This window comes from Petromyzon marinus, chromosome 25, assembly GCF_048934315.1.
Source record: "Petromyzon marinus isolate PM22_M1 ecotype Great Lakes invasive population chromosome 25, UKy_Petmar_22M1.pri1.0, whole genome shotgun sequence".
NCBI classification, from domain to species: Eukaryota; Metazoa; Chordata; class Hyperoartia; order Petromyzontiformes; family Petromyzontidae; genus Petromyzon; species Petromyzon marinus.
In genome coordinates this window covers 1,853,344-1,876,364 of record NC_133691.1, presented here as the reverse complement: position 1 = coordinate 1,876,364, position 23,021 = coordinate 1,853,344, and the positions used below count along the sequence as shown (strand labels likewise).

At 43.8% G+C, this 23,021-nt stretch overlaps 1 long non-coding RNA gene across 1 annotated transcript in view; it reads right to left on the bottom strand.

Annotated features, from left to right (window-relative positions):
• Positions 1-23,021, bottom strand: part of LOC116945991 (uncharacterized) — a 72,335-nt gene that overhangs the window by 47,812 nt on the left and 1,502 nt on the right. The window lies entirely within an intron of this gene.

Here is a 23,021-nt window from a genome sequence, read left to right as displayed (position 1 = left end):
GAGTCTCAGAACCAACACAAATTGGGGACATCGCAGTGACGGTTAAATGAAAGCAAGTGGGCTTGAGTGGTGGGCTTGAGTGGGCCCCATCGCTGTCGGGGGACAAACGGCAGACGGTCAAAACTGATGATGGAGTGAGTGGCAGCCGAAGAAAGGACCATGCCGAATAGGACGATTACCGCGGAGATGGAGCGATGAGATAACCCCCACGTGCTTGGAGCTCGATGGATTGCTGCATCACGCGACCATGAGGGATGGCGATGCCTCGTGGAGGCCTTCATACAGTCGTGAAGAGAAAATGGTTGCTGATAATTAGTTTACAAAAAATATACACTGAACCTATTTTTTTAAACTCGTCTGCCTATAAGGATATATCCTTCAATGTGTTTTTTTTCTATTCTATTTGCCCGTGTCATTGTCTGTATCCGCATTCCGATATATTTTTTTTGCTTTTGGGATTTTAATCACTGATGTCCGTTCAACAGAGGAGACCAAAAACCGCATTCACGGCCGAGTCAAACGCGGCTCGTGAAGTTGCTGTAGTCGTGAGCACACTTTGCCGTGCGGGAGGCGTCGTCCAAACAGACATCGCGCAGGGCGGGGGTGGGAGCCACGAGCCGGGGCGCTGATCCTTTGCGGGGCAACAACCAGTTTTGACGACGTCCCGAATGCCGTTGGGCCTCACCAGATGTAAAATATATATAAAATTTTTTTCACGCGCTCGCCGTTCGCCCCTCGCTGGAATCTCCTCGCAGCGGCGAGAGCAGCGTTGAAGCGTGCATCGCCAACGTGCATGGGAGAGAGAGAAATTGACGGCAAATATTTGCCGCGCATGATTGATTCGGGGCTCGCGTGCGTGCGTCACCCCCCCCACGCACCCCGCCCTGCTCCCACCGTTTGACCTTTCTCAGACCATTGGGCAGACAGGCTGCGGGAGAATGCAGAGATATTTCAATGGATTTTCGCCCTATCGATAAGCCGTCAGTCAGTGGCAAGTAATGCTCTTCTTGGTATGCTGCCAATGTCATCGATTTGATGTTTGCATCTTTGCCGTCAGGCCAATGCGCAGGCATTGAGTGATAATCATTTTCCCGCAGAAGTGCGTTGTTTGCATTCGCACAGCATTTGAGTGCCTTCTGCTCGTGGCAAGCCCGGCTGAGTTAGAGTACTTTGTGCAATATAGTTAAGAGGGTAATCATCACGGTATATATACTGCCATGACTAAGAATTATGATGTTATGCATTCAATATTTAAAAAACCGTAAAGAGCCTCTTTGCCGCCTACCTATGGTGGTTTAATGTGCGGTATAGCACGCTCCTCGGTGCCATTGCGATGCTGTAATACTCCATCAAATCCATAGTGCACACGGAAGAGACGTTCACTCGCCGAGTTTCATGGACATTTTCAATTCACCATCTGCTCCTCCTCGGGCATTATTTTGTTGGTTACTGAAATCCGGTGATGGGGGGGGGGGTTGCGTGTGTTCCCCGGACAAAGGGGGTGCTGCCCCGTCACTCGACATCTCCCACGTGGGATTTGTCACGTGTATCTTAAGCGCCCCTTAGCGGACACGGCCTTTTGGTCACACGGTTGGGGTCAACCCGTGTCAGCGGGTGGCTCTGGAGGGGACAATTGAAGGGACATTTCCAACCTCAAGTCGTGAACTCTGTCCTCCTTCTCCACCTGGTGGGGACACCAAAGCCTGGACGTGACCAGGATATTGGCAAGGTTATGCCAGAGGATGATTCCAGGTTCACGCGAATACAGACAAAGTTCCCCCTTATAGCGTTAACAAACTGTTGGGGCAAGTGCTGTTAGCGAGCACCTATGAAGACCGGCATGACACACGAGGGGTGGTTAGCACCACGCCCGGCCACCTTTGTATTCCCAGTGGCGATGTTTACACGTTGCAGCAGGTACTCATTTGAGGCTGAGTCGGCCTAGGGGAGGCCCAGAACTGGTTAATAGAATCGTTGCTGGTGTTGTCGGTGAGCGGGAATTGAACTCGAGTTGCTGTGTTCGTAGCGCGGCGTACTGACCACTACACCGCAGCTCCCTACACACGGACGAAGGAGAGCGCGCATCCACACGTACATATACAGAGACCCTCCACAAAGCGTTATGAGGCTGTTGGGGAAAATTCTGTGAGCGTGCACCTATAAACGCCGTCACTGCAGGTAAGGGGGTGGCAAGGTGAGTACTGCAGGCAGCTGCATTTGTATCTCCACTGTGAACAAAGATTCCCCGTGTAGCCTTAACATACTGTTGGGGCAAGTACTGTTAGCGAGCACCTATGAAGGCCGGCACTGTGGCACTAGAAGTACAGTCAAGCTGCTCCCATAGCGTGGGGAGGCCTTCATCCAACAGTGGATTGGCAAAGAGCTGTACATTGTGTACTATAATTTTTGTTATGATAATCTCGATTGAAATTGATGACAAGGATTATTACTTGGTTATTCAGAAAACTACGCCAAGTTATGGTAGTTTTTCACAGGGTTCCATTTTTCGCTGATCCCATTAATTAAAAGGCACTTTGGGTCTTAATCAAGTATCGAACTGTTTTCTTCATTCTCGTGCCCCAATGGCCACAATTTCCAAAAAGCTCGCCTCCTAAAGGGAACTCGACTGATGGCCTGGTCGCAGAGGAAAACCAAAAATATGTGGCACATTTTAAAGCTTTTGTGACTGCAGGGATTCATCTTCTTGGTTCTTTCGGTAAAGTCACGTAGAATGGAAATAAAATAATAAAATGCTTATTATGTTTTATTTTTATTATTTTATTTCCATTCTACGTGACTTTACCGAAAGAACCAAGAAGATAGGTGGCACGTGCTTGCAGGGCCACATACATAGGGGTGGTGAGGGGGGGGGGCAGCTGTACCTGGGCCTTGGATCTGAGGGGGCCACAAAAACAACCAGCCAAGGTGGGGGGGGGGGCCTCATCTGACATTTTACACCCGGGCTGCCAAATATTGTTCGGCAGGTGCTGTTGGCTGTGCTTTCCTCCGAGGATACCAGACCCACAGCGGCAGCCTTTACAGCTCAGCTCGCAGTGGCAGTGCGGGACACTAATTGGAGGGCACCATCTCCTCTCGGCGAGTTCACTTCAATTGACACCATCCAGGGTGACCCCCTGACCCGAGTACTGAAGCAATCGAGTGAAGTGTATTTGTGAAAGTCTGTCCCGTTAGGCAAATGGCACTCTAATAAAATCATGTTAAGTTTAATAATAGGGTTTTTTCCCTTTTTTCTGGCAACAAAACTGAAACCTTTTTACAAGGATTCATGTCAGCATTAACCACAATACCTGCAGTCAAAATGCAAACAAAAAACATACTATGATAATGTATGCATTGTCCTTGAAACTGATTGGTTCACACCAAGGGACGGCTTTCTTTTGAGCCTCGACCCAATTGGTGCTCGACCAGATGACGCCAAAAGGCGTACAGCTCAAAGACAATGCACTATCAAAGTAATGAGGGCTTGGGGTGAGCATCTACATCATTAGACTTCCTTTGCCAGTACCAAAATGTAATAATATGGGTTTCCCCTTTTGTCTGGCAACAAAACTGAAACCTTTTTACAAGGATTCATGTCTGCATTAACCACAATACCTGCAGTCAAAATGCAAACAAAAAACATACTATGATAATATATGCATTGTCCTTGAAACTGATTGGTCCACACCAAGGCATGTCCCTTGGTGTGGACCAATCAGTTTCAACGTTTTTTGTTTGCATTTTGACTGCAGGTATTGTGGTTAATGCAGACATGAATCCTTGTAAAAAGGTTTCAGTTTTGTTGCCAGACAAAAGGGGAAAAACCCTATTATTACATTTTGGTACTGGCAAAGGAGGTTTAATGATGATCATGTTAAGTTTTAGTGGACGCGTGCAGATGTCGGTTAATTTCTTCGTGCACCTGCCCTGCTACGGTTAGGATTAAAGATGCAAACTTGGAGTTACACCGAATGACAGGAAATGCGACCACGTGGATCAGGAAGCAAATGAGAGACGTCGCACTAACATTAAAGTAAGGGCGATTGTGCAGGACACGTCACTTGAAGGGTGGACGATGGCCGATAGATGAGACTGGCGACAGATTATGCAGCCACAGGAGGAAGCATGCCAAAGAGTACGACTACTGGGGAGATGGACCGTGATGTCACGGGACAGTGAGCAACGGCGACGACGTCGAGAGGGCTTCATCCAGCAGTGGATAGATCACGCCTGTTCATTGTTTTTGCAGACTGCCTAAGCAGTAGGCATGTAATGGTGAATTGGTTCATCATTTGAAAGTAATTCTTACACTGGTGATATACGTATCAAATTGTGCGTACAAGAGTATGATTTGCAATTAATTTATGGTGTATGTGACGTTCATGTAAACCCTGCAACATTTATGTATTTTGCTTGACATAAAAACAAAACCGATCTTTGCATCTAATCGCAACCACAAATCACGACAATTAATCAGATTTCTCGGGGACGGAGTAAACCGTTACATCCCGACTCAGCATCACGCAATAATACAACAATGTGAATGTATACGGCGTCTCAATTCGACCGCGTCTCAAGCTCCTGGTGTGGAAACAGTGGGCTTTGTTTATTTTGTATAGAGAGGCAGGCAGTGAGTCAGAGCCAAAGGTAAAAAAGAGAGAGAGAGAAGGCCTTAAACAGCGGCAGGGAGTCAACAGCGCAGACGGCTGGGGGAGGGAGTTACAGAACCCGGGAGGGGGGGAGGGGCGACCTCCCACTGAGCGTTGATCGACACAGATTCTTTTTGGGTACAATATGTATGCATTGTAAAACTTTACATGTTTTAAATGCGTGATTTATTTTGGTATTTCGCAGGTAACGCCGCGTGTCGTAAGCAGCTCTACTGATATTTGATAATATTCATTTTAAATAGAATAATAAATATTAATTGCCAATAATTCTGTATTTATAAAGGATGAGGGTGCAGTGGTGGAAGAGTGATTGGGCACAACACTATGACCCTGGCAACCTGAGTTCAATCTCCGACTAGAGTACAACAGTGGCAAGTTATATGTGAAATGGTCGCTCGCTCACATTCGCCCTTTCAATAAATAGTATGGTGAATGTATGATCAACACCTCTCCACAAACGATATGGAATTGGTAGGCTTTCATCCGACAATACCTTGACAATGGGGTATTCATTATTGATCGTTAAATTGTAAAAAATATATAATGTATGTTTGCTCGCGGAATCTTGCAGCACGAATCTGGAAAGGTTAATTGTAGCGATCACGTTGCACAGTGCGGAAACTCAGTTCTGCCTGATATCTTAAGGTCAAAAGTGTATCGCTTCAAAAAATAATTTTAATAAATCTGTATCCTATGGGCAGAGAGCGATTAAGAATAACATTTACTGTGTGTGTTGTAACGCTTGTGCACAGTACACACCTTCAAGCTTTCAGTATTAAAAACAGCTGCATTGTCAGCTAAAGAAGAACCCTCAATTAATAATCAATAGAGGCCTGGCTTTGCTTGTAAATGTGGAGCATAAACAGTTATACATAATCGGTTGCAATGGGGGTGGATAAGGCAGAATTATGCCGCAGTCTTTTGAAGGCATCCTGGTGCGGGAAATTAGTCTAAAGGAATTATTGACAATAAACTGAGCTTGAGAGCCCATAATTTGTCTGTGTTTACTGGCTATAAGCGTGTTCCGGCTCATTGCTTCTGTCCTATCCACATCGTTTTTAATATGGGCCTCCTGATTCCTACTGCTGCATCATTAACCAAACAGTTGACCTTCGCTGGCCCGTTCCTCTCCACGTGTCGATAAAATATTTCCCTGGGACGGTTTAGCAGAGGCGATTGAGGCTCCCCTCCAAGAAATGCATCTCCAGCGTCAACAAACGTGCGTTTTCCGATCAATGTATTCAATTACAATGAATACATGATTCTCCTTCGGTGAACAAAATAATAATCATTCAATAAATGTACACGCCGCATCCTGCTCGCGCGTGAACAATAAAACGAATTAAGCGCCAAAATATTTTTTACAGTTGGCAGATATTATACGGTTCGATGTCTTTATTTGATCTACGTTACACCATTTTTATGAAAATTCGATTCACCCCTGTAATTGAAACTATGAATTAAATAAAAAAAACTGTGTATATAAAATAAACACGTTAGCGTTGCAGCGCCACAAGAGCTCACGGATAGTTTTTGGTTTACAATTAACAAACATCGCGTGATTTTTACCATGGATGATCAAAAAAACACAAGGGAGCCTCTTATCTTTTTCATTTCAAATAAAAACATGCAGAGTGGCCTTTCACACAGAATTCCCACACAGCATGCACTACTCAAATGACAGGATACAATAAAAGGCATAAGTGGTTAAACATAATGGGAACAGGGAGTCCATTGTGCTGAAATGCTATCCTGCAGGGCCCTTTTATGTTATGCTGGAAGGCTAATCATCCCTCCCCATTACAAAACTCTGCCTCAGCACATTTTGTCGTGTATGAACGATTGTTGGAAATCATAATGCAATTCCTTTCGTTAGGTGACCCCTTGGGTTCCGGTTACAAGGCTGTAGCAGTTTGAGCGGAAATTGGGCACATAGGCCGAGCTGGTGTTGATCACACTTGCGATACAAACTGCGCATAAAGTGGGAAGCATACATAATTCTTTTATCCCCCCCCACTACTCCCACCACTCCCCCCACTCCCCCCACTCTTATTTCATACTACTGCGGCCGAAGCGAGTGTAATGAAAGGATCGCCGCTCCCATTCATCCGGTCGCTCTTTGAAAACGGCGAGAGAGTTGGGCATCTTGTAGTGGAGATTTTTTTTTGCATTCAATTGCGGCGAGGCGAACCTAATGCAATTACTTTGCATTGCCGCTCACTTATTTACACTCGTGTCAGATTCACACAGGAGGCCCCCCTCCCGGACCACCCAGAAACCTTTGCAAAATAAAAAAAAATTGTTTTGTAGCGCACAGGGCTTCCCACATGCACGACGATTAAGGGCCTCTAAGCAAGTGGCCACTGTGAGAAAGCCAACTTTGGAATTTGGACCCCCCCCCAGCCTGCGATCATTTATCGCGTGTGTCTGTGTACAGCTGTCTCGGGCCCCAAACAGAAACAATGTGAGATTATCGTGGTGAGATCATCGTGGTCACATCACGTGGCCGTTTTGTGTTTCATCTGAATTTGTAGTTTTGAGCTGATTTGTAACGCGTAGTGCAAGATTATGCATATTAATTTGTATTTTTTGATAGAGACGTATGTATAAAAAGTGCTGCCGCGGTATAGCGGTTCGAGTGCCATGGCGGGTAGATGTTAACAACCTCGCCTCGTGTACATGAGGTCGTGGGCTCGATCCCGATCCCGATCCCGACGCTTGTATATTTTGAGTTTGCGGGTCGTGGGTTCGATCCCGATCCCGACGCTTGTATATTTTGAGTTTGCGTGTCTCTCTCCCCGTGGTCGCGTGAATATTTCTCCGGGTCCTCCGGTTTTTCCCTCCACATTTAGAAACACGCGTTTAGAGTATTTGGCGGCTATACATTTCCACGTGATAAGCCACTTCGTTGAGCTATCATTTGTGATAGTCAGGTCGCTTCTGAAAAATAGCTATATAGCTCAGTGGGTCTTGCATGGTGAAATAGTTTTGGCAGTTGAATTTTCTTTAGAACGTTTCTTAGATCCGCCTGCCTCAGTCCACTCTGGTTTAAAATGTGTCCGCCACAATTAGTGGGTCGACGTGCCGCGTGTGGTGCGGTGAAGTGTGGGCAATCCCACCTCTCGCCAGACATCTTAGGTAGCATGCAAGGAGGTCATCCTGCTAGAAGTGGCGTGAGCAGAAAATTTCAGAGCTCCACCTTTAACTGGTTTACTTAATCGGCATAGAATGTGCTCATTAATATTTCTACCATCGTATTAAGTTCAAAACACAGATTTACCATATAATGTTGAATTATATGATTCTTTAATAATAATTACAATTGTTATTAATTCATTATAATAATGATGCTTTCACTCATGTGTGATATTGTTTTAGCGTGCAAGACTACATGTTGACATATAATGTGTACAAACATACCGCAACATTCTTATTTATGTATTGGGAACTCAACCGTTTTGTATTCACTGCATGGAATTGCGTTGTAACTTTTGATTTGGCTTTGCACCGGTAACACAATTTATTATTAACATCATTTACCATGTGCGGCGGGCGTTTTCAAAAGTTACGTGCACAGGGGGTGTCCCTTTGTCTCCGCCACCCCTGTGTAAAAATGGGATGCTCCAAGCTGCATGCGGCATTGTTGTATACTGCAGTTAGCTGCGGGTTGGCAGGTGTTAAATATTTTGCTAAGGCGATTTAATGAAAGAAACTCTGCACATCAGAGTCGTGGGACAACACATTGATGTGTTTATATATACGTATCGCGCACTTTCCAACGTGCTTCTGCGGCCGTCTGGAACGCTCTTCCTTCAGATATTAGGAAGCCACTGGAGCTATGCACATTTACATCTAGATTGAAAAATTATTTCTTAAGAACTGCTTTTTGTGTTTAGTTTGTTGTCCTTCCCCCGCACCTCCGATTAGCTCGGTTGGCTACGTATGGTGCGAAAAAAGTCAACATCCATATGTACAATATCATTATGGAATATAACCATGCTGGTGTGTCACTAGTAATATTTTTGGAATGTGAAAACACGGTAAAGACTGATTTTACAAAGTAGCGTAAAGATATTCTTGGTTCTTTCGGTAAAGTCACGTAGAAGGGAAACAATAAAATAATAAAAATATAAAACAATACAATTCTCACGACGTTGCGACTGCAACATAATCAATCATCATCAGGCGTGAAAACCACAGCAAGAAAATTGTTTCCCTTCTACGTGACTTTACCGAAAGAACCAAGAATACGAATCCCTGCAGTCACGAAAGCTTTACATCAAAATTCAGCGTAAAGATGACAACATTTCGAAGTAAATGTCGGTTTGTGCCGCTTTTTAAATACAAGATCATGCAAGGAAAATATTCCAACTCGTTTTTAAATCTCATGAAGGCGCCAAAAAGATCCAGATTTGAAATTTTAACAAGCGAACAGATAATTTAATTTCACATTTGTTGCATAACAGTGACTCAATTAATTGTATTCCGAGCTGTAGAGCTGTTCATTTGCTAATGATTATTCGATGTTGGGTATTCTCAGCAATGCATCGTAGTCAAATGGGGCCATAGACACCTGTTAACATGCAGTGGTTATTATTATCATAGCCCAAGCATTTCAATGATGCTAGAAGCTAACCAGCCAGCAGACGGACAATGTGTCCTCGACACAGGGACACATAATAGATTGTGAATGCCGTCGATTGTGCCCGGGAGGTCTTTTCATACGTTCCGTGAACGTGAAGAATGTCAAAACATCAAATTCCCAAAAAACCCGTGTGTCTCCATCAATCAAACAGCGAGCACAGAAGGCAACGCTAAACCATTAATTGCCTCTGATGAATCTCTGACTTTTGCAGATTCAGGCGATTTCGGCCCCGGACACACTACACCCCCTTCAAAACATAATCCATTACCCCCAGCTATTAAAAAAAAAAAACAGCAAGGCTTTCAGAGTGCAGATCCATAAATTGACCTTTAAAACTGTGGGTGCTCTTCAATATTTTAAGTTAAAGGGAAATTAGACCATAAATCTGTGTCTACAACACACTGCATAGAAACGGGAAAGGATGCTGCACATTGACGAATCAATATGAAATTAAAGCTCATGCGTGCATATGGCCTCCTCCCCACCGTAATAATCTGCATCGTTACCGGTTTTTACTTAGGGCGCAAGCCACGGTTGATACGTTTTGCCCGAGATGTGGATATTATATACACTCGATGCGAAGTCCTGGCAGGATAACTGTTAAACTATTTTGTTTAATAGATATGAATAGTGGAGGTTCAGGGAGGATGACATTCCATTTATCATTCTAAACGATGCACATGAATTCAGTGTGGCCAGAGTCCGCTTCATCTAGATTTAGTGACCCACTCTTTGCTTTATATTGCAATAAATATGAGAATTGGTAACCCATATTTCACCAGAAATATGTTATTATCTTTTGCAAAGTGGGCCATTCATCATATGGCAGCTGAAAACGGTGATAATGCACGGTTCAATTTGTCATTTTGTCAGATAAAAATAAAGTTACTTTATAAAATCATATACGTAATCTTTCTCGACAACCAAACACACATGATATACACCGTGGGCATTTTTTTCATTCTGCGGATTATCACACGTTACCACTTCTCCGCAAACAGAGAGTACAGTATATTTAAATGTGTTAAAAGGGTTTCATTGAAGATGCCATGTAAATCACTGCAAGACTTCGAGAAAAGTACACAAATCCTGGGTTTAATGTATAGTTCAGAGAGCAACGATGTGTGTGTTTAATAATGACTACTACCCTTGTCTGTGTTTATTGAATAATCATTTATTTATTACAGCAGACTCATGCTGTTATAGATTGCCAAGAGTTAGTAATTATTTTTGATGCATTGCGTTTCTGCAGGGGTCCGCATCCTGCAAAGCTAATAATGAGTGTTCATTTCTCAGAACGCTGTTACTTTGCTAGATGAATTGAGGCTCCGTAGGAAGGGATTATAGTTTTAGCCTGCAGTAATATTTGTGTAACTGGGTTTAAATCGACTCCGAGAGAAGACTTCATTGTAAAGTTGATCCTTCATTAATAATATTCTGCACGTCATTGCCCCCCCCCTCCCCCCCCCGACAAAAAACTGCGGAATTGTTATTAACTAACTTGCACGTTGCATTTTTCTTGCTGTGCATTTAACCGTATGATTAAGAGGGCGTTTTGGTACCGGGTATTACTCTGAAAAAATGCCCAACGGTTGTTTGCACTTTTATTTCTGAAATGGAATTGGTGGTTTATTTAATAATTTTTTAACACGAATTCTCAATTGACCATAGATATATAGCTGTGTTTGTAGCGATGCCGTGTAGTGTAATGGTTAGCACGTTGGCTTTAACATCCCGAGGTCACCGGTTGAACACAATCTCCTGGCACTGCGGGTGAAGCAGTGGGGGAAAGTTTCTTAAACTGCCCCGACCCATGCTGCCCGTGTCCACCAAACAGGATAAATGGGTACGACACGGTCAGTCGATCGGCAGGTCCCGTGTGGGTCGGGTAAAGTGCGGCGCATTCCCACCACTTCATAGACTCCTGGACAGTATGGAAGAGTAGACCAAATACCCCCCGCCCCTCCCCAGGAGGGAGACTCCAGAGCTCCCTCAAGTTGAGGCCCTGCCGCCTGCGGTGGCCTGAGCAAGCAATTGTAGGTTTGCACGTTTAGCTCAACACTGTGTATTATTCAATCTTGATTTGAAGCTTTCGTGACTGCAGGAATCCATACTCTTTGGTTCTTTCGGTAAAGTCACGCAACACAAGCACTCGTTATCAGGTGAGACAACTACAGCAAGAAAACTGCTGGAGTATGTGTATTATTATAAGCTGTGCATTATTCTCGGAGACAAAGGCTCAATGTTGGTCGTACTTTTCTCGGTAACTTGGTATTGTTTGTTATAAAAAAAATAATGAAATTAGAATTTGTCATCGATACAGCTTCCTGTCGTTTGGTGAATGAAAAAAGAAAGCCAATGGAAGTGATACACTGATTCAATGGCAACTGTGCAAACTTGATTTCACATTTTCACGCGACAGAGCTTTGTGACTAAAGAAGCACACAGATGTCGGCTGTAAACTGTGGTTAATTTAATTTGTCCAGGGGTGTGGAAGGAAATTCATTTTTAAGTCTTTCCAGTAGCAGCTCAAACTATGAGAGGGCTGGCTTCAATCAATATTTCAAGTAAAAAGGATGCCTAAAACATAACAATATTTAACATCATCTTCATTATCCATGGCCAATCCACTTCTGAATGAAGGCCTTCCCAATCCTATGCCATCCCTTACAAAATAAACAACAATATATAATAGTGTAGAAGGTTGTTATAGATATATATGTGTTTGCCACAAATGTACCACAACACCTTGCTGATCCCAAGGAAAATAAACCATCATGCCAACTCCGGTCATCCTCGCAGCGGCTTTCGGCTGGCCATCGAACAAAGACGTGCACCGCATCGCGCTGCGCTTTCAGATGCGCTTCTGCGGCCGTCTGGAACGCTCTTCCTTCCGATATTCGGCATCAACTGGAGTTATGCACTTTTAAATGTAGATTGAAAACGTATTTATTTGGAATTGATTTTCATATATAGTTCGTTGTCCTTCACCTGCACCTCCAATTCGCACGGTTGGCTATGGACGGTGCGAAAGATATTCAACACATAACAATACGAGTAGCATTTTGATTTAAAGCTTTCGTGACCGCAGTAATTCATATTCTTAGCTCTTTCGGTAAAGTCACGTTGAAGGGAAACAATATAATATATGTAAAACAATAAAAATTCTCACGACGTTTCGACCATAACACAAACGGCCATCATCAGGTGTTGGTTTTTCACACCTGATGATGACCGTTTGTGTTATGGTCGAAACGCCGTGAGAATTTTTATTGTTATATATATATTTTATTATTTTATTGTTTCCCTTCAACGTGACTTTACCGAAAGAGCTAAGAATATGAATACGAGTAGCAGCCTGGGAATGGAAGATATGCCAATGCTAGGTGGATTAATAAATACATTGCAGGATCATGAGAGCTGGTGGTGGCGGCGGATTGTGGAGGCCTTCATCCAGCAGTAGATTAACCATGGCTGATGAAGATGACGATGCTAATCTAGATAAAACAACGTTATGTAAAACAATAGACAACAAAGTTAAAATGCCAGCGTTGGCCTAGAGGAGCCCTCGTTTTGACGCATCTTGTTTTATGACCACGACTCGCCCCTAATTACTCGCGGGAGGAAGTCCCCGCTAACGACTCTCCTCGTGTCCCAGCTTCGGATGAGCAGCCGCCATAATGATGATAGGTGTCAGGTCAAATGCATCACTTGCTCTCACGTGTAACCCTAACTGCAATCCGATTTCATTTCCAGACCTTATTAGTGCATTAATTCCCATTAGGTAATATGTTTAACCCGACTATTTTAAAACCAGGGCAAAATCATGACTCTAAGCCTAATAGAGCTTGTCTGTGGTTGGAAGTCAGAGGAGACTGGACCATGTAATGCTCCAGGCAGTTGACACAGAGTGCATTAATAATTTCTAGGCATAACTTACCATTAACAATTTTAAAGTGGGCGTGATAAAGGCGACCGGTCAACACAAAGAGCTTTCGATACATTTCAGCATTAACCAATTGTGATAAAGCTAGCATGCATTACGTTCACTGTCGAAGATATAGGACTTGAAATGCTAGAGCTATATATCGTTGTCAACAGTATACCATGATCAATCCACTGCTGGATTAAAGCCTCCGCAAGCCGTCTTCATCTCTCACGATCCTGAGATGAAATAATCCACTCTACACATGAGCTGATTACAATATATGTATACCGTAGTATATATGTAATTCTCATTTTTTTTTATATATAATGCATACATAGGTCGATTGATGCAATCACAGGGGAAAAAGTTCAAGCAAGGTACGCTCGCCCATTATTACCCTTTACACATCGCTGTGGCTAGGTTCAGCGCACCTTGCTTTTGCAATGCCTTAATTCTATGGCTCTGAAAGTTATTGGAGTAACGTTAGCCGGACCAGGGGAGTCAGTGCAGCGACGGTGCTGGCCTGCGGCTGGGTATGTTCGTAACGAGAGCGTCAACTCTGTGCTCACGATCCTGTGGCGTGCGCGTTTGTAAAGGCGATCGTTAGAACTCTGTTAGTGTCGTCACTTTGTTGCTGTTGTTGTTGTTGGCTGGCCACTCGGACTGCACAGCGCAGTGGGCACGAGATGTCTGTGAGCACATTACACGTTTTAGATGTCATTTTATAGTCGTAGTAAAGATGAATGCTGTCGTGGAAAGTCTCGCTCGTGCGACTTCTTTAAAACAAACACTGACGATAATATGCATTATTATGTAACATAAATGGGCAGCGATTTATTCTGAAAATCATACTGAATGCAAGATCGGGCAACTAATGTTGCTATTTGCTTCCAATGCTTACATTTCTTCGGTAATATTGCAAAGTACATATATTTGTGAATATTAATTCGAATAAAATGTTAGGTCAAATATGTTTCCCATTGCCTTCTCATTCCTGAAGTCTTCATCCACCAACAATGAACTATGCCTAATGTTGGCAACCAGGTCAGTGCCAGAAACTGGAAATGATTCTTTCCCAGCCAACAGATAAGTGGAATAAATCCATGAAATGATGATAATCCATGGCAGTGGGGACACATTTAACATTGTGACTAATCACCCAAGGCCACCACACTGGCTTATCTGCAATGGCGAAACTGTTGTATTACATCTTTGCTTTATTCTGGTCCGTCCCATCCTGGCTCGCCCGATTTGCAATTATCCAGATGGACAGGATTGCTGCCTGCAATCAGATAAATAATACTGATTCCTGTCCTTGCAATCAGCTGGATTACGATGATGTATTTATGGGCTGCATGAGGCTAAGCAGGATAATTGGAGGCCCATCCCATAATCAAGTGCATTTAATTAAATGAACTTACGACCTGTCATCTACAGCCTTGTATAATTCACAGCCATTGACTGGCCGTTTTCTTGTTGTAGATATAGGGATAAATCCTTTGTGAAAAAGAGTCAATAATATTGGTTTCATCCTTACCACAACAGTTATAACTTTCAATAGTCCCTTGCCATAATTTAGTGCAATGTTGTTAATGATCATAAGGAGCTAACCCTGGTAAGACCCGTAATGTACTGCATGGGAACGTAATCAATGGCTGTTTTCATTCAATATATTTGAGTTTGTGTCGTAAAGAATATGCCCCAAGATTAAATGTGAAATTTTTACAATATTGCTGTTTAAAACCGTGTTTTCAAAACGGAGCCGACAGCACAGTTTTTACAAGATACCGTTCGAGTTTGTAAGATTTATGCAAATACAGGACATATACATAATTAATGCGGTAATAGTCATACTGTAGTAGTAATAAAAAAACAGATTTATTCACAACCATTACATTATGGGCACTTTAGAGAATTGGTAATTGACCAGGCTTTTTCTTCTCAATCGAATGCAGCAAATACAGTGAACGTGTCTCTGTGACGGAAGTTGGGAATCTTCTTCTTCTACTAGCCCATCGACTCACGTACACCCACTCAATCCCTAAGACTTACATTCAGACCCCATAGACACATACACTGAGACCCAGATACTTGCATCTTCTTCCAAGTCAGAAGTCCCATTGCTGAATGTTGTCTCTCTCTCCATGTGCGTCTAATATGTGCTTCCTCTCTAAGTCGCATCCAATGTCCTCGTCATATCTCACAGTCCCCTACCCTCCGGATCTCCCTCGACTTACCCCTTCTGCCTCTTCGCGTGACAGCACTTGCAAATGGGTGCAATAATTGATTCAAACCATTTGGTGGTGCTAGCGCATAGCTGAGTTACATGCACTGAGAACAAGTTTGTTTATACAGCTATATTTACTCTAACATATATTAATATATTTTCAGCAGGGGAAAGAAATCCTCAGTCACTGAGCGTGGCACTCTTATGAAGCGCAAACCTCTTGTGTTCACAGTGGGTACCATTTCTTTCTGAGTAAGTGGATAATCTTCTCATTGCTCCGGCACAAAATGTCTTGCTTTTGCAAGTAGTGCTTTTGCAAGTAGTGCTGAAGAGGGGGCGGTGGCGGGGGGTCTTGAAAATGAGTGAATGGAGAGAGACAGAGCGTCCTTAATGCCACCGCTAAAAAAAGGATGATGCAATGCGAAATTTTGTACGAACAGTTGCAGTGCTGGAGACCTGCAATTAACTTCTCTCGTTGGCAAACGGCCGTTGTGTTAGGGACGAGAGCGAGTCCTCTGCTCTTACACTTGCAGATACTTCACGTGGCTTTATTTTAAGTTGCTGTACCCTTGGGGAACAGTAACTGCCACAATTGATATAAGCAGGGCTTAAATTCTCGCTGGATATTTTCCGGGTGGCTGGTAGGCTGAAGTAGGGGACATAACGAGTAGGCATAGCCATCGTGAGAGGTATACTGGATGTGGTGTACCAGTTGCGAAAATATTTACTGGGTTGTTGACCTGGCCTACACCTGCATGTAATTAGGCCCTGGATGTAATGAATAACACATTCACTAAATCATTACTGCGGGGTTGTTTTTCTGCTGTCACAGAGACGAAAGGAAAATATCGCTGTTTCAGCCGACTGGCCTTCTTCAGTGACATAAAACTCAGTTATTTTCATTTTTCATGTGAATTATTTTTTAAGATCACTGTATTATATTTGAGTAATACAGGATATAGTATCGTGTTAATTACTTGTATTTGTTTGCAATACTGTGTGTGTTGCTTAAATTATACTTTACAGGAGGAAACTATATTTTTTTAATATCTTGGTGAAAGTCAACTGTTGTGGTCTATTCTTTACACGATTACATACGCAGCAACGAATTCATGAACCACTTTCACGTACACACAGAGTGATGCTTAAACGGGAGTTGTGCTACTTAAAATAGCAGAAAACTCATCACCACCAATGCACCACATCTCGTCAGATCTCAGAAGCTAAGCAGGCACGGGGCCTGGTTAATGCTCAGAGGGTTGACCCCCAGGGCATGCCATGTGTTGTAGACGTGTGGCTGTGACGTGTTGCCAGGAGTTAGCAGTGGCAGCCTCTCATATCCGTGGGCACCCTCCAGGTATTTCAGGTGAATTGGACTTGTTAAGTGCCCGCGAATGAAATTGACCGAACATTTCAATGCAAAATTCTCCTACATAGAGTTCTAAGACTCGCTGAGGTTTTCTTGGGCAAGTGATTAGCATGATTATTTTCGTAACACAATAGTACACTGTTGTCTATGCTCATCTGCACTGAAACTTACAGATTTAAAATTTTGCAAAGTAAACTCAGTTTAAAGTACCTGCAAATATATTTGGAATGTTATCTTTAAATCGATATTTCAATCAGTGATGTCGTTGGGATGTCAGGGAGCATTAATTATTTAAACATGCTTTTTATGCTGCTATGGATTGTATATATCAGTTCAGCATTTACTTGTGAAAATATTTTGCACATCATATCATAATGTTACATTCAGTCCAATGGATTGGACACAAAAATGTACGGAGAAGACAAACGTTGAGAACGAGTTATTGTTGCGACGCTTGTTTATCCAGGAGAGCCTGACTGAGTCTCAAGACTCTCCTTTATTCAGGAGGGTCTTGCCAAATGTGCACAGGAGAGAACGATGTTGCTGTGTAATCTTAATTGAGCATTTTCCAGGGAGGTTTTCAGCATTGGAATGTTTGGCCAATATCGTGTGCATTGTAATTTTTATTATTATTTTTACAAATAAGAAGGTAAAAGTTGAGACCAAAATATAAATGATTCTTGAATTGAATTTTTACCATGAATCACAAGAATCAAGTGAATGGCTGACCAGGTGACGTTGTTACCTGGCTATCACTCAGCTAGGTGAGAGCCCACTCAGACAGCCTCTCTTCTGCAATGGAAATCCAGGACAAAACAAGGAGAGAGAGAGAACAAAATCCGAACATGATGTGCTAGCAAAAGCTGGTTTTGGTTTATTAAACGTTGTAGTTTGACATAAAATTGACGGTGTCAACTGGCAGATCAGAAAAATAAATGAAATAATCTTATTTTTCATACATTGATAATTTTTAATATGTACGTTAGTGTACAAAGTCACAATACAATATAATACTTTCTCGTACGTGTATTTTGAATGATAATTGATACGCAATACGCTTTTACCATGAATGCGATACTGTAGTTGAGCTAACGTTTTACTATCGGGTCACACAAAATTTGCCCAATTCTGCAACAGCAAACATATATTAACCCTGAGATAACAACGACAATCACATATTCCGTGGGAGCCGTTTACATGTAGAATTTTACATTTAGAAGGTAAAAGCACAGCCTTGAAATTACTTTCTCACTCCACTGTTGGCAGAAGGGCCTTCATTCGAGGGAGCTCCAGAGGGCGCCTTTAGAGATTATTTGGCCTACTCTTCCACACTGCTCACCACCTGCTCGCCATCTGCCGAATGACGAAGTGTGGTGCACCCATTTATACTGCTTGGTGGATAGAGGTGAGGGGGGGGATTTACGGGGATTCAGGAGGGGGAGTGCCACGGTGGCTAGGAGATGTTAACTACCTCGCCTGGTATACAGGAGGTCGTGGGTTCGTTTGCGTGTCTCTCTCTCATCATCATCATCACGGTGGCTAGGAGATGTTAACTACCTCGCCTGGTATACAGGAGGTCGTGGGTACGAACCCAACTCTCCCACCTGCTGTATTTTTGGAGTCTGCGTGTCTCTCTCTTATCATCATCACAGTGGCTAGGATATGTTAACCACCTCGCCTGGTATACAGGAGGTCGTGGGTTCGAACCCAACTCTCCCACCTGCTGTATTTTTGGAGTGTGCGTGTCTCTCTCTCATCATCATCACAGTGGCTAGGAGATGTAAACTACCTCGCCTGGTATACAGGAGGTCGTGGGTTTGATCCCGACCCTGACGCCTGCTGCTGTATATTTGGAGTGTGCGTGTCTCTCTCTCATCATCATCACAGCGGCTAGGATATGTTAACTACCTCGCCTGGTATACAGGAGGTCGTAGGTTTGATCCCGACCCTGACACCTGCTGCTGTATATTTAGAGTGTGCATGTTGTCCCCGTAATCGCGTGGATTTTTCTCCAGGTTCTCCGGTTTTTCGTTCCACATTTAGAAACATGCTTTGATCGTATTTGGCTGCTATAAATTTCCACATGATACGCCACTTCGTTGAGCGATCATTTGCTGCCAGGTCGCTTCTGAAAAATAGCTCTATGTGAGGCTTACCTGGTAAAATAAAAAAGTTTATAGTTTATTCAGGATCTTGCCCCATTATTTTAACTGCCAGTGCTGGGAGATGGAACCGGTGACCTCCGGATTGCAAGTCCAGTGTGGTAACAATTGCACCACGGCAACATCCCCCTTATATATGAACGAAACACGTTTAATGTTAATTTTCATGAACTGTGTCTGTTAATATTAACTTTTTTTGCGTATTCGTTCTGCTCGGTCCAGCCGCGCTTGGTATCTGCAGAGTTCATTCATTGCAGGCTGCTGGGCTTGCCAGAGGCGAGCAGCCCTTTACAACAGCGGAGAGAAGAAATTTATTTTTTCAAATTGTACGCTCGGCACCACTAAGCAAAAATGACAGAAGATGATTGGCTATCTACGTTGTGCTTCAGGGTGGAACGCCTCCTAATGGATATAAATGTAGCGCACCGTGTATACCTAACGCTCCTGTCCAATGTTCCCCTAATGCCATTTTTCACTAAGCATGCAATGTTATTCTCTCCCGCGAAACCGCTTGTTGAGATTTTTTTCGTAATCACCCATTTTCTTACTAATGCCAATCAATGTTAAAAGGCGCCACGGTGGCTATGAGATGTTAACCACTTCGCCTGGTATACAGGAGGTCGTGGGTTCGATCCCGACTGTGACGCCTGCTGCTGTATATTTGGAGTGTGCATGTTGTCCCCCTGGTCGCGGGGATTTTCTCCAGGTCCACCGGTTTTCCCCTCCACATTTAGAAACACGCGTTCGAGAGTATTTGGTTGCTATTATACATTTGCACGTGGTAAGCCACTTCGTTGAGCTATCATTTGTGACCAGGTCGCTTCTGAAAAAGAGCCATATAGCACAGTGGGTCTTACCTGGTAAAATAAAACATAGTTTTAGTTGATATAGTTTTAGTTCATAAAAAAAAATAGTCAAACACGCAAACACGGTCAGATGACACTATAGAGCGTCACCATATTTATTTTATTTAGTTTGTACATGTGTGGTGATCTTATCCATCCACTGGTCAATGAGGCTCTTCCAAATGCTGTTTGTGTCACAGGGGTTATTCAATCGTACTGCACCACACTTAACAGTGTGGGTTAGCTAAGGTAGGCGAGACTAGACTTGGGAGCATATATGCTGAATACAACAACGGAGCTTGCTACATTGCCCTCTGCTACCCATAACGTTGCCCCGTAGCAACCAATAGCACCTATAATTTCATGCTGTAATTGATTTGAGGGTAAAACACGCCCGCGATCCAGCACTGTGAAGCTTCATTCCCACGCGTGTCGGTGCCATACATCGACGTGGCAGGGAAATTACAGGACGGCAAAATGAGTAGGATAGAGTATTGTCCCCTCGCACGTGTGAACTTTGACCGGGCGCTCCCGATATCCTCCGATATGTAAAACACTCAATAATTGGCTGAAAACATCTTGGTATGTATAGAGGGCCGTAGAACTTGGGCAATTGTTGCTAGCACCGGCTCACGGCCTGACTGCTACCCTCTTGCTTGTATGTGGTTCCTCACACCTTTGAATGTTTCTGTCACTACGAGAATCATTGAATACTGTGAGTAGAAATTATATTAAAATTGGTATTAAGAAAGTGTGGAAACAGAAAATATGGGCGCTCTGCAGCTGTTGGCGGGTTGAAAAAAGTCAGAATATATTTTTCATTTGGGTTAAATTGATACATTTGATCACTTTTTTTAAAATAATTGTTTTAAGTACAGCAATAATAATGAAAAGTGAGGCAAGAGCACACTCGCTCTCGAAGCCTGCGCTACCAAGCACAGCCTCCAGCTTGCCGTAAAATAATATGCTTCATCTCTGGATGCAATAATCGTTTTAATAATACGGCGATAAATATTGAGGTGACAAGTGCACACTTTCTCACGCGCATTGCGCATGCAAGCACTCTGCTGCAGCTGCTGGCGGCCAGGGCGCGCAGCGTTCGTGTTTGTGATCGCTATCACTTGTTGGTCAGTCCATGCCGCACAATCGCTCCACAGCAGAGTGTATTCCCCATATATACTGAGGCCTTCCTCACATTTGACCTCCCCTCCCAACGGGGGCTGCTCCCAGACAAACAGAAGCGGCAATATCCAAGATGTCTCAGCTCATCGGCAAAGGCATACATAACATGGGTGGGCGCGGACGGGGTGGGGGGGGGTACCAAGGCTCCCCGCGGCTCCCGCCTTAAAGGGGAAAAGATTGCCTATCGATCCATAGCTAAATATTCAGCACGGAATTCTGGCAGGGCGATGGCGAGGCCTGAAGGGGAGCAGCAACCCCCACCACCACCACCACCCTTCTGGCAGGAGTGGGAAGGTTGTGTCTCATCCAGCAGTGGCGCTCGGCACAAGCAAAACCGAGCAGAAGCTTAGCGGCCCAAGCAGGCCAAGGAAATCCGGATTCAGGAAAAAAACAGGGGGCATCTCAAATTATAATCCTAATTACCACGAGAAGCTAAGTAGCATAAGAACTACATGAATTTATCTCATCTCTATCTGGTCTGCATCTCTCTTCTCTCGTCTGACTACGCCATCTCCAATTAACGTCGACAACTTATCATACGTCATTACATCTCAGGTCTTCATGTCTATGCATCTTCTGTCATCTCACGATGATTTTATTCGTTTGAAATGGGCCTCCCCCCAAATGGCGTGGAAAACACCATGCTCGCCCAATCAGGGCCAGGAACCGAGGTGGAGAGATGCTAACTACCTTGCCTGGTATACAGGAGGTCGTGGGTCAATCCCGACCCTGACGCCTGTATATTTGAAGTTTGCATGTTCTCCTCGTGATCGCGTGAATTTTATCCAGATCCTCCGAGTTTTCCCTCCACATTTAGAAACATGCCTTTAGAGCATCTGGCTGCTATACATTTTCACGTGATAAGCCACTTTATTGGGCTATCATTAGTGGCCAGGTCGCTTCTGAAAGCAAAAAAAAACCCAGCTGTATAGCTCAATGGGAATTACCTGGTCAAATAAAAAATTTTTTTAGTTTAGTTTTAGGTGCCGGGAGTCGGGGTGGCCGCAATCGGAGACCGCTCCCTATCGCCGCCTCGACTCCACCTGGCACCTGCGCGGGCCGGCCCAGGGGTTCCCCGCGACACGCGGCGGCAGGCCGAGCGCAGAGCGGTGGTGATGGAGGGTGCGACGCGACCGCGCTGACAGCTTTATACTTTCGGCTTTAAGCCGCTGATGTGTTATTAAATGTTCCTGCCAAAAGCTGTTTCTGTAAGAAAGTGAGCGAGCAGATAAAGTTGGCGCCGATTGTCTCTTGACTTTTGCCCATAACAGATCCGAGGCTTCTGATAAATGCAATCTGCGATTGTGGGTCTTCGTCTTTATTTATTTCATTCAAAGAATCGCACGGCCGAGGACAGTTTTAGGAGTGTGTTCATTCCAGTTCTTTATATTCTGATTGTGCGGCGGTAAATATAGAATCCAATGCTGATGCTATCGAACGGAATGAATTGTTATAACAATTCCGTGATGTATACCTTCACAGGGAGAGAAGTACTCAGCTGCCCAGTGAAGGCAAACGGCTCTCTGGGACTGCTGCTTGCGTTAGAGGAATTGAGACAGTGTTTAGGGAAAGAATCCAACATGGCCATCATATTAAATAGGTAATTAGACAAATCATGGACTCCAGATTAGCTTATGTTGCTCGTAATGTTGCTCGTAAGTTCTCCTTTCTCCAGAGAATGCACATAATTAAATAGATTTGCATAACATTTTAAACAGCCATCAGCATTTAATTAGCGTCCCACTGTAGAGTGCGCTTGCCGCTCTGCGCGAGGCGCCAGATCTACATTGTAAACTGCTAATTTACAACTGTTTCATTACCAGCTGCAGCGGCTCATTTAGACTTCATAACGCAACTAAATGGCAATTCATTGCGGTACACCGCTTGTTCATCAACGCCGCACAGCTGGGCTGAACAGCGCCCATCAGAACCATAAATATGCTTAGCGGAGGCGGCATCTCCTCCGATATTGTTCGGGGCAAAAAAAAGACGT